The sequence below is a fragment of the Carassius auratus genome, unplaced genomic scaffold (assembly GCF_003368295.1).
Source record: "Carassius auratus strain Wakin unplaced genomic scaffold, ASM336829v1 scaf_tig00217339, whole genome shotgun sequence".
Lineage (NCBI taxonomy): Eukaryota > Metazoa > Chordata > Actinopteri > Cypriniformes > Cyprinidae > Carassius > Carassius auratus.
This window is the reverse complement of record NW_020529015.1, coordinates 17,104-44,352: the sequence shown is the minus strand read 5'-3', so window position 1 is coordinate 44,352 and position 27,249 is coordinate 17,104. Positions and strand designations below refer to the sequence as shown.

The window sequence follows — 27,249 nt, the reverse complement described above, 5'->3', positions numbered from 1 at the left end:
ATAAGCTGATCTATGGCAGTGTTAATTTCGTTGACTAAATATTTTCGTTGACTAAATATTTTCGTCATTATTTTCGTCACGAATATATTTTTGCGGACGAAAACGAAACGAAAACTAAAAAAGAAGGCACTGATGGAGACTAAAACTATGACTAAATTGATTGACATTATCGTCAACGAATAAAGGACGAGACGAAAATTGACTGTGACGAAAATCAAATCAGCAGACGGGAGAGATGCGAGCAATCAACAAAAGAACCGGCAAAACGGAACAGGCGAGACTGCATGAGAGAAGAGAACCAATCCGAGCCTGACTTATTGAGACGTGAAGCGAAGGTTTTCAGTTTTTAAATGAGCTCCCGGGAAGTCGGCATTCGAAGAGGTGATGAATAAAAGAGCGACAAAATGTCCACAGCTCACTTCACGTTTGACGACGAACAAAACAAAACAAAGTGTAAAGCACGCGGAGCGCTCATTCGTGGCAAGAACACAACCGATTTGAAAAGACATTTACAGACGAGCCACCTGCACATTTTCTCAAATGTAATTTCACAACGATGTTCTTTTGTTTATTGAGCTAAGCAAAATTGGAAGACTGCAGTGCGTAGATGTTGTAGCATTAAATATTACGAACTGAAAAGTACTGTAAAATAGCCCCTTCTTCAAGTTAGATGAGAGCACAATACTAATACATAATATTATGATACATACATTTGATTAATACTAATTGTAGGGAGGCCGACCAGTTGGAGTGGAAAAGGGAAATGACGTGCTGTACAAAAAGTTGATGCAAATCCAAAAACGTTGTTTTATTGGAAGGTGCAAAAATATTTTCAGTGCAAAAGAGAAAACAAAAATAAACAAACTGTACAAAAAGAAAAGAAAACAGCAACAATGTGCTAATTTTGGCTAAACCAAACGGCCCAAGTTTGCAACACTGCTCAGCATTAGAGTCCACAATCAGAACTGAACTTCTTTCAGTCATACAGCCTATTTATAGGCTGAAGCCCCGCCTATAGAGCATACCAACTACGTACAAATGTTTTAGTCTTTGAGTGATCAAATTAAATAATATAAACACCCAACACAACAATCAAACCTTGCAAACAGGTAAAACAACAACCATTAACAGAGACAGAGCTGAACAACTAATCAAATGGCAAAAGAAGATTTTCCTAAATACCATCCCCCTCTGACATCACACCAAAATGGTATCTTCCACAGGAAGTGATGTGGCTATTGCTTTAAAAAGACAGATTGACCTGGATTATGGGTTTGGTCGTACAGAGGGTGAACCTGGAAGTTTAACTGCAAAAAGGTTTGTGGAAAATATGTGAAAAATAAAGGTAATTATCCTATGAATTATTAAGTGTCCTGGCATTCTGTTATTTTTAGAAAAATGATAGCAAACTTTAAGGAAAACTATCAAGATTTGAAAACTATGACTAACACAGATGCAACAAACTTTAGATTAAATAAAACAACAACTCCATAAAACTTTCCTGAGGTGTACACAGATGTTAATGATGCCGGCAATGCACAGTTTCAGTGAAATGGGTATATGTTTTAAAGTCCAAGTTTATATAGTCACCAGGCTAACCTGTGACACTAATGTTTAGTATATTTTATAATGTTCTACTTGTTGACAATATCACAAATATTTCTATATTAGTCATGTGAAACGTGAATGTTCACATCCTATCATTATACGTACTAATCTAGCAATATTGTAGTATTTAAAACATACAATATTGCTAGACAAATGAATACCTTATAAAATCGTTACTTTTTTTATCCACCCAACTTATTAAATATTTACTTTAAATGTATGCACTTATTGTTCAGCTCAGCTGTAAGCTTAAAGGTCCTGGACCTAATTTTATTTTTCTTTTATTGATGGTCAGTTGGCAGCTAGTTATTGTTTACATTATCATGACAGTGTTTGTTACTGCATAAAAGCTTGAATCGAAATAAAGACAGTTGTGTTGAAATAAAGTTGAATTTGTGTTTTATATATTTTGGTTAAGTTTGTTTCCTATACCAGCTGTAAAAAATTGTCTAGTAAATCTGTTATTGATTTTAGTCTTATTTTTTTAATAATTCTTTTTAGTTTTAGTCAAGTTTTAGTCATCTGATTTGTTTTCATTTTAGTCTTATTTTAGTCGACTAAAATTGCTTGGTATTTTAGTCGACTAAAATTGCTTGGTATTTTAGTCGACTAAAATACCAAGCAATTTTAGTCGACTAAAATAAGACTAAAATGAAAACAAATCAGATGACTAAAACTTGACTAAAACTAAAAAGAATTATAGTCAAAAGACTAAGACTAAAACTAAATTAAAATTTTGTGTCAAAATTTTTTCACGTGTAAACAACACATATTTAACGAGTTAAATACGTGTTGTTTACACGTGAAAAATCAGCGCGTATTTAACGTGTATTTCACGTGTTAAATACATGTTAAATACACGTGAAATAGAAGGGTGTACCATTCATAGACAGGCAACCACCATTTAACATGCTATAGATCAGTGTTAATTTTGACACAAAATTTTAGTTTCACCCCTCCCCTCCCCCTCCTTTCCCTCACACAGAGAGAATGCCAGAGAGTGAGATCAGATGTCTGACAGTTTTATAATTTTATTTTAATCATACAGTGTTGTAAAGTCATGAAACTATGCATATTTCCTCAGAATCGCATGTTCTCTAAATAAAAAATGGTTTTGAAATGTTTGGAAGCTGCAATTTAAAAATACTAGACAATTAATGTTTTCCTTTTTACTGTTATTTCAAAAAAATCACCACGGCAAAACCGTTCAAGCTATCCAAAATCCATTCGCAATTTAAGTTCCTCAATGTTTTTTCAACATGTAGACAAAGTTTGGTGTGTATAGTGCACTTCCCCTGTGAGGAGTATGCATTAATTCACAGCCGAATTTGCCCAAAAATACATATTCAAATCAAAATAGCTGACTTCCTGTTGGTCGTAGCTTATGACTGTGAATTAGAAAATTGTCCGTCTTGATAAGAACATGCCATGTTGGCCAGTTGATGTGTTCTTTGGCAAATTGTAACCTCTTCTGCACATGCCTTTTTTTTAACAGAGGGACTTTGCGGGGGATTCTTGAAAATAGATTAGCTTCACACAGACGTCTTCTAACTGTCACAGTACTTACAGGTAACTCCAGACTGTCTTTGATCATCCTGGATGTGATCATTGGCTGAGCCTTTGCCATTCTGGTTATTCTTCTATCCATTTTGATGGTTGTCTTCCGTTTTCTTCCACGTCTCTCTGGTTTTGCTCTCCATTTTAAGGCATTGGAGATCATTTTAGCTGAACAGCCTATCATTTTTTGCACCTCTTTATAGGTTTTCCCCTCTCTAATCAACTTTTTAATCAAAGTACGCTGTTCTTCTGAACAATGTCTTGAACGACCCATTTTCCTCAGCTTTCAAATGCATGTTCAACAAGTGTTGGCTTCATCCTTAAATAGGGGCCACCTGATTCACACCTGTTTCTTCACAAAATTGATGACCTCAGTGATTGAATGCCACACTGCTATTTTTTTGAACACACCCCTTTCATCTAATTCAACTAATTGCCCAATTGCACAGCCTTAAGAGCGTGCATATCATGAATGCTGGGTCTCATTTGTTTTCTGAGAATCTACTGAACCTACTGGTAACTTGTTTGCCACGTAGCAATAAAAAAATATACGAAAAACCTTGATTATTCTGGTTAGTCACATTGTACTGCTATTATTTTGAACAATACTGTATATATATATATATATGTATACTTAGTAACACTTTACAATAAGATTTCATTTATAAACATTATGTTAACATGAACAATATTTATATAGCATTCATTCATGTCAGTTAATATTCCAAACTTAAACATTAAAACATTGTTTTATTGTGATTTTTTTCCAAGCACATTTTACCAATTCCAAACCATATCAATCTTAATAACTACCATTATTTTTTATTTAATCATTTATGAGTGCTATACAATAGTCCAGGAAAGCTGGAAGAGAAAAACTCCTTATATTCATGTGCAGAATTATTAGGCATGTTTTCTTTTACAGATGAAATGCGCTAAAAAAGAGTTTTAACTCAAACTGTTTTACTCAGTCGAAAATTATGAAATACCCATGAGAAATATCAAACACAAATGCAATACAGAAATGGATAAGTTAAGACTTGACCATTGTACAAAAATGCTGACTGGGTCATGAGGTCCGAAAAGAAGAAGAAGAAAAAAAAAAAAAACAGGTCAAGAAGAACTGACAAAAATAATTGCAAAATAATTAGGAATTAATGTGAAGATTAATTTTTAGTCAATTCTGCAAGACAGACTTTCAGGAAAGGAGGTGGAATAAAAATGAGCTCCTAAATCTTAATCCCGGATTCTGGAAGATATATTCCTCAAACCATCGAACAAGAGGAGGTGGTTCTGGTCCTTCACAAGTCACTCTAATCTGTTCATAAAGCCTATATATAAAGTGTTAATATATAGTATTTCACAATACTTCATGGTATTCTAATTAAATAATTTTTTGGAATCTTTGATTTCTCAGAACCTGACACATTGTAATTCTGAGACTCCAGGAAAGTGGCAGTTCTGTAAAATGTTGGCACTGGAGACTAAATGCTCCCTGATAGTTTCACACCTAATTCACTTAACACACACACACACACACACACACATTACCCACAGTGAAAGAGTGACATCAGATGTATGATAGTTTTTTAATTTTCAATCATCCATATAGTGTTGTATAGTCATGAAACTATGCATATTTCCTCAGAATGACCTGTCTTCTATGTGTAAATTTTTTTGAAGTGTTTAGAAGCTGCACTTAAAAAAATAAAAGACATTTACTGGTTCCTTTTTTACTGTTATTTAAAAAAATCACCACGACAAAACCATTCAAGCTATTCAAAATTCATCCACACCTGTTCTGTAAGATACATTCTTTAAACAGTGCTAAAAGAGGATGTGGTGCTAAACCTTCAAGAGTCACTCAAAATGTATCTGTCCGTAAAGCCTATAAAGAATTATTCTTAATATACAGTTCACAATACTTCAGCTTGTTATTCTAATTAAGTGAGGGTCATTTTATCAGTAAAATACATAAAATTCATATTATTTTTCTTTGAAAGATTTCTATAAATGATTTAAATCATACTTGTTTCTACAATCATTATTTAAAAGTAATCCTATAGCTCCATCTGGTGGCCATTATTGGTACTAATAATTGCAAGCTTGATTTATATGTTATGATAGTTTTAATTTTATGCTGGCTCTTGAAAATGATAAAGCTATGAAACTTACTGTACTTCCTTCAAATGATGACTTCTACGTATATAAAAAAAATGAAGAGTTGGAATTAAAAATTTAAAGATATAGTAAAATAACTATTGTATTTTTTTATGTTACTTTAATAAATCTCTATGGCCACACCATTTAAGGTATCCTAAACCCATTCAAAATTTAACATCTTCAGTATATTGGCTTCATGTTAAAAAATTTGGTGTGAACTACTTGTGTCTTCTTGGAGGAGAATGAATTCATTTACAGGCTGAGTTTATCATAAATCCACAATAACATTTCTGAGTTCTGTATCAATCTGTGTTGTTGTTTGTTTATTTTTATTTTTTTTATTTTTCATAGGAAGATAACTGACCCTTTACTCTCCTTTTTAATAAATGTGCTTATAAACCAAGAACAAGCTATTTATAGCTGTATTTATAAACTGCTTACTACTGACTATTTATATTGGGACAAGGCTTTATAAAGCATGAACTGACTATTTACTAATGAGTGCAGTTATTATAAAGTGTTATCAATGCATTTGCTAATGTTAACAAATTAGACATTATTTTACAGTGTTATCAAATCCCTTAAATGATTTGTAAGTGTTTTGTAATGATTTTATTGACCTACAAGCATTTGTGAAAGTTCTGCTTGCATTAGAGCTTAGTCTTGATCTGTGAGCTGAACAGTTTTACTGTTACATCCATGAGATTATGTAAATTCAAATAAATATCATGTCGCAGGATGTCAGAGGTCAGTATCAAATTAATTTTAAATTATTTGCAGCACAAATAAGGTTTTTTAGGATTTTTAAAAATCCCTAAAACTGTCAGAAAAGGATAAGGCCTAAGATTTCTAAATTTATTTGTTTTTATAACTATAATGCATAAACTATGAAATTATACAAAATGTAATTTTTTTTTTTTTTTTGGATTTACATTTAAAAAAATTAGCCTACGGCAATCATTCTAAACAGCTTGAATAAAACCTGTCAATATTTATTATAGACCACTGTAACTGTGTATAATCTAACAAACAAGTTTATTATAAAAATAAAAGTATGTACACCAGATAAATTTGACGATAAAGAAATTGCTAACAATAGTATAATAGAGCATGTTTTAGGTTTTTAGGCGTTTAGATGCAGAAATGGACAAATCAAATGTAAAATAAAATGTAATTGATTTAATTAAATATAGATTAAGATATAATATTAAAATCCAGTAGATCCACTTCAGATTTATTTCTCAACAGTTTATGTTCACGTGGCTGTTTTCGTTTATATTCGCCAAGCTATTATGTATTTTGAAATAATCTTGTCCGTGATGTGTTCGTTCTTACGACGAAAGGCAGAATCCTGCAGCTCGAGAGATATATGTTATTCTGCCAGTCGCGCTTACAAATAGTCTTGCGCACATAAACGGGTCACAAACACCTGTATTTAGCTCGTGTTGTGTTATAATGGGTGTATTGTGTGCATTTATGGCAATAATTAATTTTAAAAAGCTCTTAAACAAGAATAAATTCGTTAGTTTTGAACTTGTGACACTGTGCGTGCTGATCGGAGGCAGTAATTTCAGATAGGCAGCCGCGAATATTTCATTTTCACACAAACAGTTCAAAAACATATTAATTTAGCTCTTGGTATGCTCTAATTGGTGAATTGTGTGATATCGCTGCAATACTTTATTTTTAATAGCTATAAAACAAGAATAAACTCGTTTTTTTCTGAGCTCATCATTCCACACGCTCCTGCTCAGAGCAGTGATTCATCTCTCGTGTTTCTCACGTATCACTGACCACACATCAATTATTAATGAGCCCTGACCTGATAATAATCATATATGTTGGTTTAGCTTGTCAGTGTGAATTAAATCCAAGTATTTATTTGTATTTTAACCGATTTAAAAGTGAAACCAAAAGAGAGTCTCCTCCCTTTTTTAGTCCGGGAATTGAACCTGTAGGGGCGCATTTTCTCTCAGACAATGGAAGTCTAAGCACACACACTCAAACAGATGGACAGAGTGAGATGAGATTTCTGACAGTTTTTTAATTTTCTGTTATCCATACAGTGTTGTAAAGTCATGAAACTATGCATATTTACTCAGAATAACTTTATTTTCTGTATGAAAAAAGGTTTTGAAGTGTCTGGAATTTAAAAATGCAGGAAAATTAATAATTCCATCTTTACTGTCATTTAAAAAAATCACCACGACAAAACCATCCAAGCTATCCAAAACCCATTCACAATTTAAGTTCCTCAATGTTTTTTCAACATGTAGACAAAGTTTGGTGTGTATAGTGTTACTCTCCTCTGAGCAGTATGCATTAATTCACAGCTAAATGTAAAAAACAATCCACATTCAAATCAAAATAGCCGACTTCCTGTTGATCGTAGCTGATGACTGTGAATTAGAAAGTTGTCCGTCTTCATAATACCAATTTTTGTACTGAGTTTGGTGTCTGTAACTAAAACTAACCCCCCCACTTTTGACAAAAGGTGGCGCTATAGAGTGCCTCTTCCACGCCCTCTTATGAACTTTTGCCATTGTCTAGCTATCAATAATACCGATATGTGTTTTGACTTTCATGTAAATCTGAGCTTGTTATCTGCCTCAAACTCACCATAGCAGAATATTCAAGTTTGACACGTTGCCATGGCAACACTATATTAGATATCAATATCCCCACAACAGATTTTCATCGGCCGTGTTTTGTCATTATTCTGATGAAATTTGCAGCAAATCGAGTAAAAATAAGATGCTGAATTCAAAGCATTTTGAAAATGACACACTTCCTGCTGCCAGTTGGTGGCGCTATAACGTTGACTCTTAATAGTCACATATATACGATCGGTATCATACAGTGAACAAACCGATGAACTTTGATCAAACTCAGGCAATGTATGTGGATGTTATTAGGCATTTCCTGTTTCTCATTTATTGCAATAATTTCAACGCCTCGCCACGAGCAAACCGTTTGAGATATCAAAAATCCCCTGGCAATTTTTTATCCCCAATGTCTTGAGATCATGTTGACCGAGTTTCGTGGCAATCAAGTAAAAAACCTATGACAAGTATATCAAATTCCAGAGCATGCTTTTTTTAAACAGCCCTGAATAGCTGACTTCCTGTTGGGCGGAGCCTATGACATAGAGCGCGAAAGTTGTTCAGCTCAATGAGATCTATAAGTGTACTGAGTTTCATATAAATACATGCAAGCGTGTGTGAGCTATGGTTCAAGATTTCTGACGGTGTTCCAGGGGGCGCTGTAGAGCCTCTGTGCCACACCCGGGTCCCAGTCTCTGTGGCGTCCTGATGGCCGCAGATTCCAATGTGTGTGCCAATTTTCAAGAGTTTTTGAGCATGTTAAGGCCCCCCAAAACCCCCGGAAGGTTTAATAAAAAATAAAAATAATAATAAATATAGCTGCAAGAAGCGATGGCGGGCTCAAGCCACCAATGCCATCGCCACCCCGGTGGCATCAGGTAAACTGTGTCCAGCGGGCACATGCATTCACAATATCCCTCTGGCAGTGAGGTTTTAAAGGATATGGCAGTTAAAGGGTTAATCCGAATCATCTAGACTTTAAAATCACATTCACAGAACAATATATATATATATATATATATATATATATATATATATATATATATATATATATATATATATATATATATTTAGTAACACTTTACGATAAGATTTCATTTATAAACATTATGTTAACATGAACAATATTTATATAGCATTCATTCATGTGAGTTAATATTCCAAACTTAAACATTTTTATTGTGATTTTTTTCCAAGCACATTTTACCAATTCCAAACCATATCAATCTTAATAACTACCATTATTTTTTATTTAATCATTTATGAGTGCTATACAATAGTCCATGAAAGCTGGAAGAGAAAAACTCCTTATATTCATGTGTGCAGAATCATTAGGCATGTTTTCTTTTACAGATGAAATGCGCTAAAAAAGAGTTTTAACTCAAACTGTTTTAACTCAAAGTCGTAAATTATGAAATACCCATGAGAAATATCAAACACAAATACAATGCAGAAATGGATAAGTTAAGACTTGACCATTGTACAAAAATGCTGACTGGGTCATGAGGTCAGAAAAGAAGAAGAAAAAAAAAAAAACAGGTCAAGAAGAACTGACAAAAATAATTGCAAAATAATTAGGAATTAATGTGAAGATTAATTTTTAGTCAATTCTGCAAGACAGACTTTCAGGAAAGGAGGTGGAATAAAAATGAGCTCCTAAATCTTAATCCCGGATTCTGGAAGATATATTCCTCAAACCATCGGACAAGAGGAGGTGGTGGTGGTCCTTCACGAGTCACTCTAATCTGTTCATAAAGCCTATATATAAAGTCTTAATATATAGTATTTCACAATACTTCATGGTATTCTAATTAAATCATTTTTTGGAATCTTTGATTTCTCAGAACCTGACACATTGTAATTCTGAGACTCCAGGAAAGTGGCAGTTCTGTAAAATGTTGGCGATGGAGACTAAATGCTCCCTGATAGTTTCACACCTAATTCACTTAACACACACACACACACACACACACACATTACCCACAGTGACAGAGGGACAGAGTGACATCAGATGTATGATAGTTTTTTAATTTTCTATCATCCATATAGTGTTGTATAGTCATGAAACTATGCATATTTCCTCAGAATGACTTGTCTTCTATGTGTACATTTTTTTGAAGTGTTTAGAAGCTGCACTTAAAAAAATAAAAGACATTTACTGGTTACTTTTTTACTGTTATTTCAAAAAATCACCACGACAAAACCATTCAAGCCATTCAAAATTCATTCGCACCTGTACTGTAAGATACATTCTTTAAACTGGTAAAAGAGGATGTGGTGCTGAACCTTCAAGAGTCACTCAAAACTTATCTGTCCATAAAGCCTATAAAGAATAATTCTTAATATACAGTCCACAATACTTCAGCTTGTTATTCTAATAAAGTGAGGGTCATTTTATCAGTAAAATACATAAAATTCATATTATTTTTCTTTGAAAGATTTCTATAAATGATTTAAATCATACTTGTTTCTACAATAATTATTTAAAAGTGATCCTATAGCTCCATCTGGTGGCCATTATTGGTACTAAGAATTGCAAGCTTGATTTATATGTTATGATAGTTTTAATTTTATGCTGGCTCTTGAAAATGATAAAGCTATGAAACTTACTGTGCTTCCTTCAAATGATGACTTCTACGTATATAAAAAATTATGAAGAGTTGGAATTAAAAATTTTAAAGATATAGTAAAATAACTATTGTATTTTTTATGTTACTTTAATAAATCTCTATGGCCACACCATTTAAGGTATCCTAAACCCATTCGCAATTTAACATCTTCAGTATATGGCTTCATGTTAAAAAAGTTTGGAGTGAACTACTTGTGTCTTCTTGGAGGAGAATGAATTAATTTACAGGCTGAGTTTATCATAAATCCACAATAATATTTCTGAGTTCTGTATTAATCTGTGTTGTTGTTTGTTTATTTTTATTTTTCATAGGAAGATAACTGACCCTTTACTCTCCTTTTTAATAAATGAGCTATTTAGTCTTGCACACTTAAACGGGTCACAAACACCTGCATTTAGCTCGTGTTGTGTTATAATGGACGTATTGTGTGCATTTATGGCAATAATTTATTTTAAAAAGCTCTTAAACAAGAATAAATTCGTTTGTTTTGAACCTGTGACACTGTACGCGCTGATCGGAGGCAGTGATTTCAGATAGGCAGCCGCGAATATTTCATTTTCACACAAACAGTTCAAAAACATCTTAATTTAGCTCTTGGTGTGCTCTAATTGGTGAATTGTGTGATATCGCTGCAATACTTTATTTTTAATAGCTATAAAACAAGAATAAACTCGTTTTTTTCTGAGCTCGTCATTCCACACCTCCTGCTCAGAGCGGTGATTCATCTCTCGTGTTTCTCACGTATCACTGACCACACATCCATTATTAATGAGCCCTGACCTGATAATAATCATATATGTTGGTTTAGCTTGTCAGTGTGAATTAAATCCAAGTATTTATTTGTATTTTAACCGATTTAAAAGTGAAAACAAAAGACAGTCTCCTCCCTTTTTTATTCCGGTAACTGCACCTGTAGGGGCGCTATTTCTCTCAGACAATGGAAGTCTAAGCACACACACTCAAACAGATGGACAGAGTGATATGAGATGTCTGACAGTTTTTTAATTTTCTGTTATCCATACAGTGTTGTAAAGTCATGAAACTATGCATATTTACTCAGAATAACTTTTTTTCTGTATGAAAAAAGGTTTTGAAGTGTTTGGAATTTAAAAATGCAGGAAAATTAATAATTCCATCTTTATTGTCATTTAAAAAAATCACCACAACAAAACCATCCAAGCTATCCAAAACCCATTCACAATTTAAGTTCCTCAATGTTTTTTCAACATGTACACCAAGTTTGGTGTGTATAGTGTTACTCTCCTCTAGAGCAGTATGCATTAATTCACAGCTAAATGTAAAAAACAATCCACATTCAAATCAAAATAGCCGACTTCCTGTTGGTCGTAGCTGATGACTGTGAATTAGAAAGTTGTCCGTCTTGATAAGAACAATTTTTGTACTGAGTTTGGTGTCTGTAGCTAAAACTAACCCCCTCACTTTTGACAAAAGGTGGCGCTATAGAGTGCCTCTTCCACGCCCTCTTATGAACTTTTGCCAGTGTCTAGCTGTCACTAATACTGATATGTGTTCTGAGTTTGATGAAATTCTAAGCATGTTATATGCCTCAAAATCACCTGAGAAGTATTCCAGTTTGACATGTTGCCACGGCAACAATATTTTTAGATATCAATATCCCCCCAGCAGATTTATATCGGCTGTGTTTTAACAGTATTCTGATGAAGTTTGAAGCAAATCGAGTAAAAATAAGATGCTGAATTCAAAGCATTTTGAAAATGACACACTTCCTGCTGCCAGTTGGTGGCGCTATAACTTTGACTCCTAATAGTCACATATATGCGATTGACATCATACAATGAATAATCTGATGAAGTTTGATTAAAATTAGGAAATGTATGTGGATGGTATTAGACACTTCCTGTTTCTCAATTCTCGCCATAAATTCAACGCCTCGCTACGAGCAAACCGTTCGAGATATCAAAAATCCCCTGGCAATTTTTCATCCCCAATGTCTTGAGATCATGTTGACCGAGTTTGGTGGCAATCGAGTAAAAAACCTATGACAAGTATATCAAATTCCAGAGCATGCGCTTTTTACATAACTCTAAATAGCTGACTTCCTGTTGGGCGGAGCCTATGACATGCAATACGAAAGTTGTTTGTATTGATGAGTTCTATATGTGTACCGAGTTTCGTATGTCTACGTACAAGTATGTATGATATATGGCCCTCCATATTCCAGGGGGCGCTGTAGAGCCCCTGTGCCACGCCCGTGTATCAGTCTCTGCCCGGCCCTAATGGCCGCAGGTTCCAATGTGTGTGCCAATTTTCAAGACTTTTTAAGCATGTTAAGGGCCCCAAAAGCCCCCGTAACTTTAGAAAAAAAATAAAAATAAATAATAATAATAAAAAATAATCCTAAGGAAAACAATAGGGCTCTCGCCCTCCAGGCTTGAGCCCTAACAAGAATAATCCTTAGAAGAACAATAGGGCTCTTCGCCCCTTAGGGCTTGAGCCCTAAATATAGCTGCAAGCAGCGATGGCGGTCTCAAGCCACCAATGCCATCGCCACCCCGGTGGCATCAGGTAAACTGTGCCCAGCGGGCACATGCATTCACAATATCCCTCTGGCAGTGAGGTTTTAAAGGATATGGCAGTTAAAGGGTTAATCCGAATCATCTAGACTTTAAAATCACATTCACAGAACAATATATATATATATATATATATATATATATATATATATATATATATATATATATATATATATTTAGTAACACTTTACAATAAGATTTCATTTATAAACATTATGTTAACATGAACAATATTTATATAGCATTCATTCATGTCAGTTAATATTCCAAACTTAAACATTAAAACATTGTTTTATTGTGATTTGTTGCCAAGCACATTGTACCAATTCCAAACCATATCAATCTTAAAGCTGCAGTAGGGAACTTTTGACGCTCTAGCGGTTAATAAACAGAACTGCTCGCATCTTGCGGAAGAACATTGTAGCTGGAGCTACTTCTCTCTGTTTATGTCTATGAAGAATCACAAAGGTACTGGGTTACTCCGCCGCGGTACCCCCGAAGCAATCTAAAATAGTCCGAATATAAACACTTATTATAGGTGTACCCTAGTGATTCAGGACAAGCTAAAAACACGGTTTGGAAAATGGATTCATGGTGTACTCGCTTATTATGTTCATTTTTCTACATTTTGAACACAAACAAAGTTATGGACCGCAGCTCTGATTGGTTGTTTTTTACCAGGAGCGCATGACTTCCTGCAAATGGCAATAGGACCACTGGGAGGAGCCAGAGGAGCTTGATTTTTTTCACAGATTATCTGTCTCATATTCTACTGTCAGGACATAATGACAGGTTTAATAAATATGTAAAAAATATTTTTTTACAAAAGTTCCCTACAGCACCTTTAATAACTACCATTTCTGACGGTGTTCCAGGGGGCGCTGTAGAGCCCCTGTGCCACACCCGGGTCCCAGTCTCTGTGGCGTCCTGATGGCCGCAGATTCCAATGTGTGTGCCAATTTTCAAGAGTTTTTGAGCATGTTAAGGCCCCCCAAAACCCCCGGAAGGTTTAATAAAAAATAAAAATAATAATAAATATAGCTGCAAGAAGCGATGGCGGGCTCAAGCCACCAATGCCATCGCCACCCCGGTGGCATCAGGTAAACTGTGTCCAGCGGGCACATGCATTCACAATATCCCTCTGGCAGTGAGGTTTTAAAGGATATGGCAGTTAAAGGGTTAATCCGAATCATCTAGACTTTAAAATCACATTCACAGAACAATATATATATATATATATATATATATATATATATATATATATATACATATTTAGTAACACTTTACGATAAGATTTCATTTATAAACATTATGTTAACATGAACAATATTTATATAGCATTCATTCATGTCAGTTAATATTCCAAACTTAAACATTTTTATTGTGATTTTTTTCCAAGCACATTTTACCAATTCCAAACCATATCAATCTTAATAACTACCATTATTTTTTATTTAATCATTTATGAGTGCTATACAATAGTCCAGGAAAGCTGGAAGAGAAAAACTCCTTATATTCATGTGTGCAGAATCATTAGGCATGTTTTCTTTTACAGATGAAATGCGCTAAAAAAGAGTTTTAACTCAAACTGTTTTAACTCAAAGTCGTAAATTATGAAATACCCATGAGAAATATCAAACACAAATACAATGCAGAAATGGATAAGTTAAGACTTGACCATTGTACAAAAATGCTGACTGGGTCATGAGGTCAGAAAAGAAGAAGAAAAAAAAACAGGTCAAGAAGAACTGACAAAAATAATTGCAAAATAATTAGGAATTAATGTGAAGATGAATTTTTAGTCAATTCTGCAAGACAGACTTTCAGGAAAGGAGGTGGAATAAAAATGAGCTCCTAAATCTTAATCCCGGATTCAGGAAAATATATTCCTCAAACCATCGGACAAGAGGAGGTGGTGCTGGTCCTTCACGAGTCACTATAATCTGTTCATAAAGCCTATACAGTATTGTTCAAAATAATAGCAGTACAATGTGACTAACCAGAATAATCAAGGTTTTTAGTATATTTTTTATTGCTACGTGGCAAACAAGTTACCAGTAGGTTCAGTAGATTCTCAGAAAACAAACAAGACCCAGCATTCATGATATGCACGCTCTTAAGGCTGTGCAATTGGGCAATTAGTTGAAAGGGGTGTGTTCAAAAAAATAGCAGTGTCTACCTTTGACTGTACAAACTCAAAACTATTTTGTACAAACATTTTTTTTTTCTGGGATTTAGCAATCCTGTGAATCACTAAACTAATATTTAGTTGTATGACCACAGTTTTTTAAAACTGCTTGACATCTGTGTGGCATGGAGTAAACCAACTTGTGGCACCTCTCAGCTGTTATTCCACTCCATGATTCTTTAACAACATTCCACAATTCATTCACATTTCTTGGTTTTGCTTCAGAAACAGCATTTTTGATATCACCCCACAAGTTCTCAATTGGATTAAGGTCTGGAGATTGGGCTGGCCACTCCATAACATTAATTTTGTTGGTTTGGAACCAAGACTTTGCCCGTTTACTAGTGTGTTTTGGGTCATTGTCTTGTTGAAACAACCATTTCAAGGGCATGTCCTCTTCAGCATAGGGCAACATGACCTCTTCAAGTATTTTAACATATGCAAACTGATCCATGATCCCTGGTATGCGATAAATAGGCCCAACACCATAGTAGGAGAAACATGCCCATATCATGATGCTTGCACCTCCATGCTTCACTGTCTTCACTGTGTACTGTGGCTTGAATTCAGAGTTTGGGGGTCGTCTCACAAACTGCCTGTGGCCCTTGGACCCAAAAAGAACAATTTTACTCTCATCAGTCCACAAAATGTTCCTCCATTTCTCTTTAGGCCAGTTGATGTGTTCTTTGGCAAATTGTAACCTCTTCTGCACATGCCTTTTTTTTAACAGAGGGACTTTGCGGGGGATTCTTGAAAATAGATTAGCTTCACACAGACGTCTTCTAACTGTCACAGTACTTACAGGTAACTCCAGACTGTCTTTGATCATCCTGGAGCTGATCATTGGCTGAGCCTTTGCCATTCTGGTTATTCTTCTATCCATTTTGATGGTTGTCTTCCGTTTTCTTCCACGTCTCTCTGGTTTTGCTCTCCATTTTAAGGCATTGGAGATCATTTTAGCTGAACAGCCTATCATTTTTTACACCTCTTTATAGGTTTTCCCCTCTCTAATCAACTTTTTAATCAAAGTACGCTGTTCTTCTGAACAATGTCTTGAACGACCCATTTTCCTCAGCTTTCAAATGCATGTTCAACAAGTGTTGGCTTCATCCTTAAATAGGGGCCACCTGATTCACACCTGTTTCTTCACAAAATTGATGACCTCAGTGATTGAATGCCACACTGCTATTTTTTTGAACACACCCCTTTCAACTAATTCAACTAATTGCCCAATTGCTCAGCCTTAAGAGCATGCATATCATGAATGCTGGGTCTCATTTGTTTTCTGAGAATCTACTGAACCTACTGGTAACTTGTTTGTCACGTAGCAATAAAAAAATATACGAAAAACCTTGATTATTCTGGTTAGTCACATTGTACTGCTATTATTTTGAACAATACTGTATATAAAGTCTTCATATATAGTATTTCACAATACTTCATGGTATTCTAATTAAATATTTTTTGGAATCTTAGATCTCTCAGAACATGATAGATTGTAATTCTGAGACTCCAGGAAAGTGGCAGTTCTGTAAAATGTTGGCGCTGGAGACTAAATGCTCCCTGATAGTTTCACACCTAATTCACTTAACACACACACAAACACACACATTACCCACAGTGACAGAGGGACAGAGTGACATCAGATGTATGATAGTTTTTTAATTTTCTATCATCCATATAGTGTTGTATAGTCATGAAACTATGCATATTTCCTCAGAATGACTTGTCTTCTATGTGTAAATTTTTTGAAGTGTTTAGAAGCTGCACTTTAAAAAAATAAAAGACATTCACTGGTTACTTTTTTACTATTATTTCAAAAAAATCACCACGACAAAACCATTCAAGCCATTCAAAATTCATCCACACCTGTACTGTAAGATACATTCTTTAAACAGTGGTAAAAGAGGATGTGGTGCTGATCCTTCAAGAGTCACTCAAAACGTATCTGTCCATAAAGCCTATAAAGAATTATTCTTAATATACGGTTCACAATACTTCAGCTTGTTATTCTAATTAAGGGAGGGTCATTTTATCTGTAAAATACATAAAATACATATTATTTTTCTTTGAAAGATTTCTATAAATGATTTAAATCATACTTGTTTCTACAATAATTATTTAAAAGTGATCCTGATCTGGTGGCCATTATTGGTACTAAGAATTGCAAGCTTGATTTATATGTTATGATAGTTTTAATTTTATGCTGGCTCTTGAAAATGATAAAGCTATGAAACTTACTGTGCTTCCTTCAAATGATGACTTCTACGTATATAAAAAATTATGAAGAGTTGGAATAAAATTTTTTAAAGATATAGTAAAATAACTATTGTATTATTTTATGTTCACTTAATAAATCGCTATGGCCACACCATTTAAGGTATCCTAAACGCATTCGCAATTTAACATCTTCAGTATATGGCTTCATGTTAAAACCGTTTGGTGTGAACTACTTGTGTCTTGGAGGAGAATTAATTCATTTACAGGCTGATTTTATCATAAATCCACAATAACATTTCTGAGTTCTGTATCAATCTGTGTTGTTGTTTGTTTATTTTTATTTTTTTATTTTTCATAGGAAGATAACTGACCCTTTACTCTCCTTTTTAATAAATGAGCTATTTGTAGCTGAATTTATAAACTGCTTACTACTGACTATTAATATTGGGACAAGGCTTTATAAAGCATGAACTGAGTATTTACTAATGAGTGCAGTTATTATAAAGTGTTATCAATGCATTTGCTAATGTTAACAAATTAGACATTATTTTACAGTGTTATCAAATCCCTTAAATGATTTGTAAGTGTTTTGTAATGATTTTATTGACCTACAAGCATTTGTGAAAGTTCTGCTTGCATTACAGCTTAGTCTTGATCTGTGAGCTGAACAGATTTACTGTTACATCCATGAGATTATGTAAATTAAAATAAATATCATGTCATCGGATGTCAGAGGTCAGTATGTTATTCTGCCAGTCGCGCTTTCAAACAGTCTTGCACACTTAAACGGGTCACAAACACCTGCATTTAGCTCGTGTTGTGTTATAATGGGTGTATTGTGTGCATTTATGGCAATAATTTATTTTAAAAAGCTCTTAAACAAGAATAAATTCATTTGTTTTTAACTTGTGACACTGTGCGCGCTGATCGGAGGCTGTGATTTCAGATAGGCAGCCGCAAATATTTCATTTTCACACAAACAGTTCAAAAACATCTTAATTTAGCTCTTGGTGTGTTCTAATTGGTGAATTGTGTGATATCGCTGCAATACTTTATTTTTAATAGCTATAAAACAAGAATAAACTCGTTTTTTCTGAGCTCATCATTCCACACGCTCCTGCTCAGAGCGGTGATTCATCTCTGGTGTTTCTCACGTATCACTGACCACACATCACTTATTAATGAGCCCTGACCTGATAATAATCATATATGTTGGTTTAGCTTGTCATTGTGAATTAAATCCAAGTATTTCTTTGTATTTTAACCGATTTAAAAGTGAAACCAAAAGAGAGTCTCCTCCCTTTTTCAGATGCTTTTTTTAGTCCGGGAATTGCACCTAGGGGCGCTATTTCTCTCAGACAATGGAAGTCTAAGCACATATTCTCAAACAGATGGACAGAGTTAGATGAGATGTCTGACAGTTTTTTAATTTTATGTTATCCATATAGTGTTGTAAAGTCATGAAACTATGCATATTTACTCAGAATAACTTTTTTTTCTGTATGAAAAAAGGTTTTGAAGTGTTTGGAATTTAAAAATGCAGGAAAAATAATAATTCCATTTTTACTGTCATTTAAAAAAATCACCACGACAAAACCATCCAAGCTATCCAAAACCCATTCACAATTTAAGTTCCTCAATGTTTTTTCAACATGTAGACCAAGTTTGGTGTGTATAGTGTTACTCTCCTCTGAGCAGTATGCATTAATTCACAGCTAAATGTAAAAAACAATCCACATTCAAATCAAAATAGCCGACTTCCTGTTGGTCGTAGCTGATGACTGTGAATTAGAAAGTTGTCCGTCTTGATAAGAACAATTTTTGTACTGAGTTTGGTGTCTGTAGCTAAAACTAACCCCCCCACTTTTGACAAAAGGTGGCGCTATAGAGTGCCTCTTCCACGCCCTCTTATGAACTTTTGCCAGTGTCTAGCTGTCACTGATACTGATATGTGTTCTGAGTTTGATGAAATTCTAAGCATGTTATATGCCTCAAAATCACCTGAGAAGTATTCCAGTTTGACATGTTGCCACGGCAACAATATTTTTAGATATCAATATCCCCCCAGCAGATTTATATCGGCTGAGTTTTAACATTATTCTGATGAAGTTTGAAGTAAATCGAGTAAAAATAAGATGCTGAATTCAAAGCATTTTGAAAATGACACACTTCCTGCTGCCAGTTGGTGGCGCTATAACTTTGACTCCTAATAGTCACATATATGCGATCGACATCATACAATGAATAATCTAATGAAGTTTGATTAAAATTAGGAAATGTATGTGGATGGTATTAGACACTTCCTGTTTCTTCCAGTTGCTCGGCTCAACAAGCCTTACTTTTGTAGGTCGCATGGCAGTAAAAAGTACGATGATGATATGATCATGCAGTCAATACAGATATTTAATAAAAACATTAAAAACAAGCAAGGCTTTAACATAACCCATTAAAAAACGCATGCCAGGTCTACACCGGACACGAGTGGAGCGATCCAACAAAATCAAATTTTTAATCTAATCTTGACAAACTATATATCGTTGGAAAGGTCTAAGACTCCCAAATATATATTATACCAAAATGTTTTGTAAAAAATTATGTAGGAAAAGTAATAGATAAATTTATGAAAAGAGTGCACCCTCAGAAATCTACATTACAAAAGGAGCTTTGACCTTTGTTTAAAAAAAAGACTTCCTCGTTGCCTTTTTCTCTATCACATTTTAGAAATCATCAGAAGTTATATATCACTTGAAAACATAAAATCTCAAAATTCATCCTTTAAAACCCATTTTAAAATCAGACATTGCATTACCATGTAAATGGCACATCAAAATCATGTTACAAAATGTTTTCAGTCGAGAAATATAAAAATTTAGGTTTGTATCATGCACATTCAAGTCTATCTTCAAAAACGTGAGTGACAGTTATCAGGTTAAGGGAATAACATTACAGTCTTTTTTTATCATCTTGTCTCAGATATAAATTTATAACTATATTAAAACTTGTTTTGAAAAATTTCTTTGTCATTTGAATCTTGATTTTAAAATCGATCTAAATCATTTTTTTTTTAGGCCACATGCTATCGCCCAGCACTAAAAGCAAGTAAAGAAGGCTCCCTTTAAAATCACTTATATTGTCAGTTAATGAAGCGTTTTTTTTTACATTGTTTGCATTTTGTTGTTTATAATGAGAGAATTTGAGTTTAATCGTAAGGACGGTTTATTAATCCGTCCATTCTTTAGAGTTTCAAAGATTCAGCTAAATCGTGCAGGTTTAATTTATTTGTTTCTTGTTTTAGGCTAATTAGCAGGGATGGAAATTTTCCATTTTGATGGATTTCAAAATCTACCAGCCACTCAATGTTTTTACCAGCCACTTTCTTGTTTTTAACCGACAATGTGTAACTGCATGTGAAAATTAATACTACAAGATCTACAATACTTAAGCAGTTTATTTAATCTCAAGTCTTAATGAAATACTGACATTTTCTCTTTCAGTGATGCTCAAAAATGCTGCCTATCTAGGCAGCTTACTAGGTTTTGAAACAGCCGACTCTTGCTGAAGCAGCTCATTCTCTCAACTCCGTAGCCCAACCGGATGATACACTGCACTGTTTTTGTATGGATTAATAATGTTGTATTTAATTCCAAAGGAAAGGATTCACCAGTATTTGTATGTGTAAGTGTATTTTTTTTTTTTTTTTTTTTGTGGTTGAGGGAACACATGGGGAAAAGTCCATACATCATTTTTACGTGTCTCATCACGCCAGAGCTGTCAAACGCGTGTAGAGATACAATGTTGTTTCTACATAACTTACAACCCTCTATGGACACCTTGGCAATTGAATCGCCATTGGCTAGTAATTATTTTAGTTTACTCGCCAGTCAGTCAAGCTTTATAATAATCAAGTATCTTTTAAGAATAGAACTTTAGTAATTAGAAGTAAACCTGATAACCATGTTTGAATGCTTAGTCGTTTTAACTGAACATTTTAACTGGACTGGAGGTGGTGCTTTTTTGGTCATTCAGTGTTTCTGTATAAAAAAAATAATCATAACAAAACAAATAAAAAAATATAAATAAATAATAAATAAATAAATTACAAACCCCTGATAAGATAATAATTATAATACGATTCCTACTAATAAAAACTATAAAACATACTAAGGATTACTAGGGCTGGGTATTGTTCAAAATCTTTCGATCCGGTGCCAATTTCGATACCTCAGTTTCGATACCGGATCCAAGCAATACTTTTTTCGATACCATGTGTTTTAAAATCCATTTCAACATCAACACAAATACATTAAACACAAAACTTTTATTTTTCACCTTAATTAAAACAAATTCTGGTAACATTTCACACTCAGGATAACATTATTAATACAACTGGTTGTGCTTTTTGGATAGGGGTGCGCCATTCAGGGGCGTACTGGGACCAAAAAGTTGCCCTGGACTTTCTGGCCCACAGCAGCCCACCACATCATAACGCAAACACCCCTGTTTTGATGTCATTTATTAATTTAATATTTAAGCAAACAGTTTGGGGTTTTTAACCAATAGGGCAACTGATCCTCCGTTGAGAAAAAAAAATAAAAAAAAAGAACAGCAGCTGTTCATTTAGCGACTTCTAGTGAACGATATATGTTCTTCTAGAACTCACACTTTGCATTCAGTTAGGAGATCCATACGAATCATGCATGAAATGGAAGTTTATAAACTCAAACGATAGCTTTATGTGCTTTACAGATGAACTTGAAGTCTTTATTCATTCGAGATGTTCAATAATAGATAATCTTTGGCTCGGTAATACAAGTTCATGATCCGATTAGTGAACCGATGATAAATAATAATTTATTTTGTTTAACGAAACCAATGTGGAAACCAGTGTTTCACAAACTGGATAGATCTGAGGTGTAGGGCTCGATAGCCCCACGTCCCAGGGCTATTGTGTTTTCCAGTCCGATGAGCTATTGTGAATGATGTAAAATTCCTAACTTGATTCGCGTCGTTCACTCGCTTGAAGGGGTGAAACGGATCATAGCTGATCGTTTGCACTTGTTTCTAAATATTGCTGATTCAAGCATTTTAAACAATTTGCGCACGTTCGAGGCTTGCGCTCACTCATTCACAGCACGCGCTGTGAGCAGCATTTCAGACAATGCGCGTACAGAGAATGAATTAATCTTTCGCATATCGTAACTTCTGAATGAACACATACACACACAGTTATATCAAAATAATTGTCTCTGCAAGTATTCTCGTAAAAACAGTCAGTTATGTTTTAAGTGAACATATACAGAGGCATGCTGCTCAGAGAAAAACGCTGTACCGGATAAATCTGTCTCTCTCTGTTTTTTTAGACGACGTGAAAGGCGGCGTGTTTCAAGATACGCAATGGAGTAGACCAAACTAAACAGGGAGGGAGGGCAAAACACTCATCCAAACAAATGCTTCATTAGCACCGGCTTTGGTTGCAATACTCTTATCGCATATGTTGCACTTTGCTGACTCGGCATCCACTTGAGCCGACAGACAATCACGGCGAATTTAGGTCCTTACATGCACATATGCTACAAGCTCAGACATAGCTGTGTCCAAATTCAGGGTCTGCATCCTCCTTAGGATCCTTCCTACCCGGTTGAAGGAGGATGGGTCCTCCGACGACCGCAAAAACCGGAAGTCGGTGTTTGTGAATTTGGACAGCCTACCCTTCTTTCAGTTCCCTCCCTTAACCGTTGCTCATATCCTGTCGCCTAGCAACCGTGACAGCCGCCAAGCAAGACGCCGGTGAAGAGCTCATCGTTCTCTCCCCGGAGCTTTATAAACACTTCTGTCTGCTCTTTCGTCCTTAGAAGCGTTAAAACAGCTTCAATCACTAACAAATAAGCTGTGTGTAAGGGGATATTCACACAGGCAGTAAGGAAGAAGCTAGTTTACAAAAGTAAACTTTTTTTTTTTTTTTTTTTTTTACATATACACGTACACATGTAAAAAAAAAATGCTTAACGCTAAAACAAAATGCCTAACTAGAAAACCACTGAAAATATATATTTTTGAAAAGCCAGTTTTTAAAAAACATCGAAAATAATACTCCTCCCCCACTCCGCTACCGCTCGCTTCGTCCTGCCGAAAAGAATTATGGGATAGGTAGGACGCGAAAGGATCCACCACACCCATCCTTCGAATTCGGGGAAAAGGAGGACGCATTTGTGGGCAGCATTTGAAGGATCCTACGAATTTGGACAGCCTTCGTCGCGGCGCTGTGACGTAACATCCTTCAAATGCGTCCTCCGAAGGATGTAGACCCTGAATTTGGACACAGCCAGTGTCGCTTGGCAAAAAAAAAAATTATAATAAAAAAATAAATAAACGGCCGCTTGGCTTTAGGAACCGAAATTGGGCACCGAAAGATCAATATTTTCTCGATACTCATAGTATCTAAGTTTTTCGTTCGATACCATAAAGGCATCGAAGTTCGGTACCCAGCCCTAAGGATTACTAAGGATTAATGAGCTGCTGGATTCATGATTATTAATTAGGTTTTGTGTGTTCGCTCGAACTGATTTGCTGAAATCAAAACAGATACAATAGGTGAGAGCCAGCCAATGAGATTGCCGTTCGCGCATTAACTCCACCCACTACCGGAAAACCCAGCTGTTCTTAAAAGCTGAAGTCTTCCATAGGAATGATGTTATTTTTACTGGAAAATACAACAAATAATATTGTTTAAATGTAGCACGTCAATCCCCTCTCTCTCTCGCTTTCTCTATGTAAGTGTGAGAGAAAGCGACGACGATTTGTGGTCCTTAACACTAGAGTTTACGGTACATTATACAGGTGCGTTGCGGATCCGTCGAGGAAAGAAAAGCACAGATCGTCTGACGGAGAGTCAGAGAGTGTTCTCGAGTGAAAATATCTGTGCTAAACTTAGCCTCCAACTAACACACTGGCGAGTAAAATCAGATAATTTATTAGCCATTGGCTCATATTAGACATCATTTAGTAGTCAGAAGGAAGATTTACTCACAATGTAGAGGGTTGACTTACTAGACACAGAGTTAACTTCTGAAAAAGCAGCTATTAGACACGCGACCGATATTACTTTTTGTTAGTTTGCTTATGATGTCGTTAAAAACAATAAGATAAACACAAACTGTCCACATAATCTAAAATGTTGCAGAATGCTGGAGGAAAATTAACTTACCAGGGTTTGACAGAGACGTGACAATATGCGGAAACTGGTGCACGATAACAAATTAAACTCTTCACGCGATCTTGCATGAGCGCGTGCTATAGAGCTGCAACTAACGACTATTTTTTCTGTCGACTAATCTAACGATTATTTTTTCGATTAGTCGACTAATCTAACGATTATTTTTATTACTATAAATAATTAATCTAATGTTTTTTTTTTTTTAATTAGCTAATGAATCCTTTGGATAACTTTACCCAAACAAATATAAGTACAACTTCTAATATAATATTTCAACCTTTATTCATTTTCAACTTATGTGGTTGAAGTTTTTACAGTATAAAATAAAAAGAGGCAAAGAAAATAATTTTACTATGGTAAATATGAGCTTATGATAGCATTTATAATTAAACCACAGTAGCCATAAATTTACAGTTGTCTGAAACGTCATGAAATGTTCTTTAGCATCACAAACCATAAAATGTAGTCAGGGTTCTGCTATGGTTTAGCATGGTTTACAGAGATCTGGAGGTGATTCGGGGTAGCTCGGTGGTTTGTGACTGTTGTCTCGCGGCGCGCTGTCTTTTAAGGGGCCGTTCACATATCACATCTATTGCGCGCTCAAGTCCGTTATTTCCAATGTAGGCGCTCGATAAGCGCGCTCATATTGGAAGCGACGCGGTCGTTTTTTCCAGGCGCGTCCCCACCGCATCGAGTTAAAAACACCTCAACTTTCCAGAATGCCGCAAGCACAAGAATATCAGACCTGAACCAGGAAGTTGGTCACCAGATCATGCGATAACCAGTTAAACCGTAACACCGGAGAGCGCCAAGATGTTTTCCTCTGAGGGGCTCGCGCAGCGCAGTTGTGCTGCTGTGGTTCACCATATCGGTTTTACAAAGGGAACAAAGGGCCATTTTATTTGTCCTGTGTTTAAAGTATTCACATACTTTTGATAACAATGGTCTCTGTTTTTGTGATAGAATGCAACTTTCTCCATTCCCAGTATGCCATTACGCGAGATGTAAACAAACAGTGTGACGCGTCGACGCATTTCACGCATATCGACGTATTTTTGTAGTCGACGTAATCGATGACGTCGACGCGTTGTTGCAGCACTAGCGTGCTATAAAACGTACTGTAAATAACCAACAAATATATCTCTCCACCAGCGGAACTAACTTCAGCTGCAAACACTGTACTCACTGGGAACAACACCCAAGGGGCAAGGAACTCTACCGGAAGTTGAAGTCGGGTGGGGGCTGCCATCTTTTAGCAGAACTTCACTTGCGTTAGCATTCCCATTGACTCCCATTCATTTTGGCGTCACTTTGACAGCGAATAACTTTATATCTGAGTCGTTTAAAGACTCTGTTTGTCCATTATTTATTTCTAAAGCTACACGACAATGTATAAAGGGCTCCATTACCTTCTATGTTACATTATGGCCCCGTATAAACAGTTTTTGTAAAAAATAGGCTAACGATTGCGTCATAACCACTCGGCTCTCTGTCGCATTACCGTACAGACAGGTGGAGAAGCTCGCAGGCAATTAACTTAATATGGCGTACTGGCGTTACATTTTAAAATACTATACAAAATAATTAATCAGAATACTTCCTCCTGCTCACTCACGACAAAGAACTCCCCGCTCAAGCTCGCCGTCTCTGCAAGATTAACGATGGCAGTCTGCACGCACAGCCACTTAGAAGATTTACATCTGGCAGACAGGTTGCTGACGTCGTCAAGCTTCGTTTGAGTCTGCGCGTCAGAAACGGAAGTGCTAAAAAACGCTAAAACTGGGCTTCATTTGTCTCAATTGAGTTCCAATGGGGTCGCTGTGTCCATTTCTTTTACTGTCTATGACAACACCGCCGTTTCGAGGCCCAGTTTACACTGACTTTCTCCACAGAGCTGCTTCGGATTATATTACACTTTATTGCGTGTTGTACACACACCAGGGATGAAAATTAACTTTTTTGTTAACAATTTGAACATGTGGTAGACTGGATGTTACATGTGACACTGAAGGCTGGAGTAATGATGCTGAAAATTCAGCTTTGCATCACAGGAATATATATATATATTTTAAAGTATATTCAAATAGAAAACAATTATTTTAAGTTGTAATAATATTTAACAATATTACTGCTTTTTTCTGTATTTTTGATCAAATAAATGCAGGCTTGATGAGCAGAAGAAACTTCTTTCAAAAACATTAAAAATAGTAATGTTTCCAAACCAGTTTCCAAACTGGTCTGTACTGTGTGTGTGTGTGTGTGTGTATATATATATATATATATATATATATATATATATATATATATATATATATATATATATATATATATATATAAGTAAGGGATAATGTATATCCAGCCGGTTGTACTGTAGTACTGTTCAAGATAACTCGAAATACCCGGATGAGTGGTGTGGTATTCAATTTGGAGGTTGATTTTTGGGAATTGCATACCGCTGGATGGGGATTGACCAGTCAGAAGCATGTATTCCACAGAGCAGTGTAATAACCAG

At 35.2% G+C, this 27,249-nt stretch overlaps 1 protein-coding gene across 1 annotated transcript in view; it reads right to left on the bottom strand.

The window, feature by feature from the left end:
* The window catches only part of LOC113100738 (ubiquitin domain-containing protein 2-like), a 35,793-nt gene that overhangs the window by 7,068 nt on the left and 1,476 nt on the right, over positions 1 to 27,249 (bottom strand). The gene's annotated exons all lie outside the window — the stretch shown is intronic.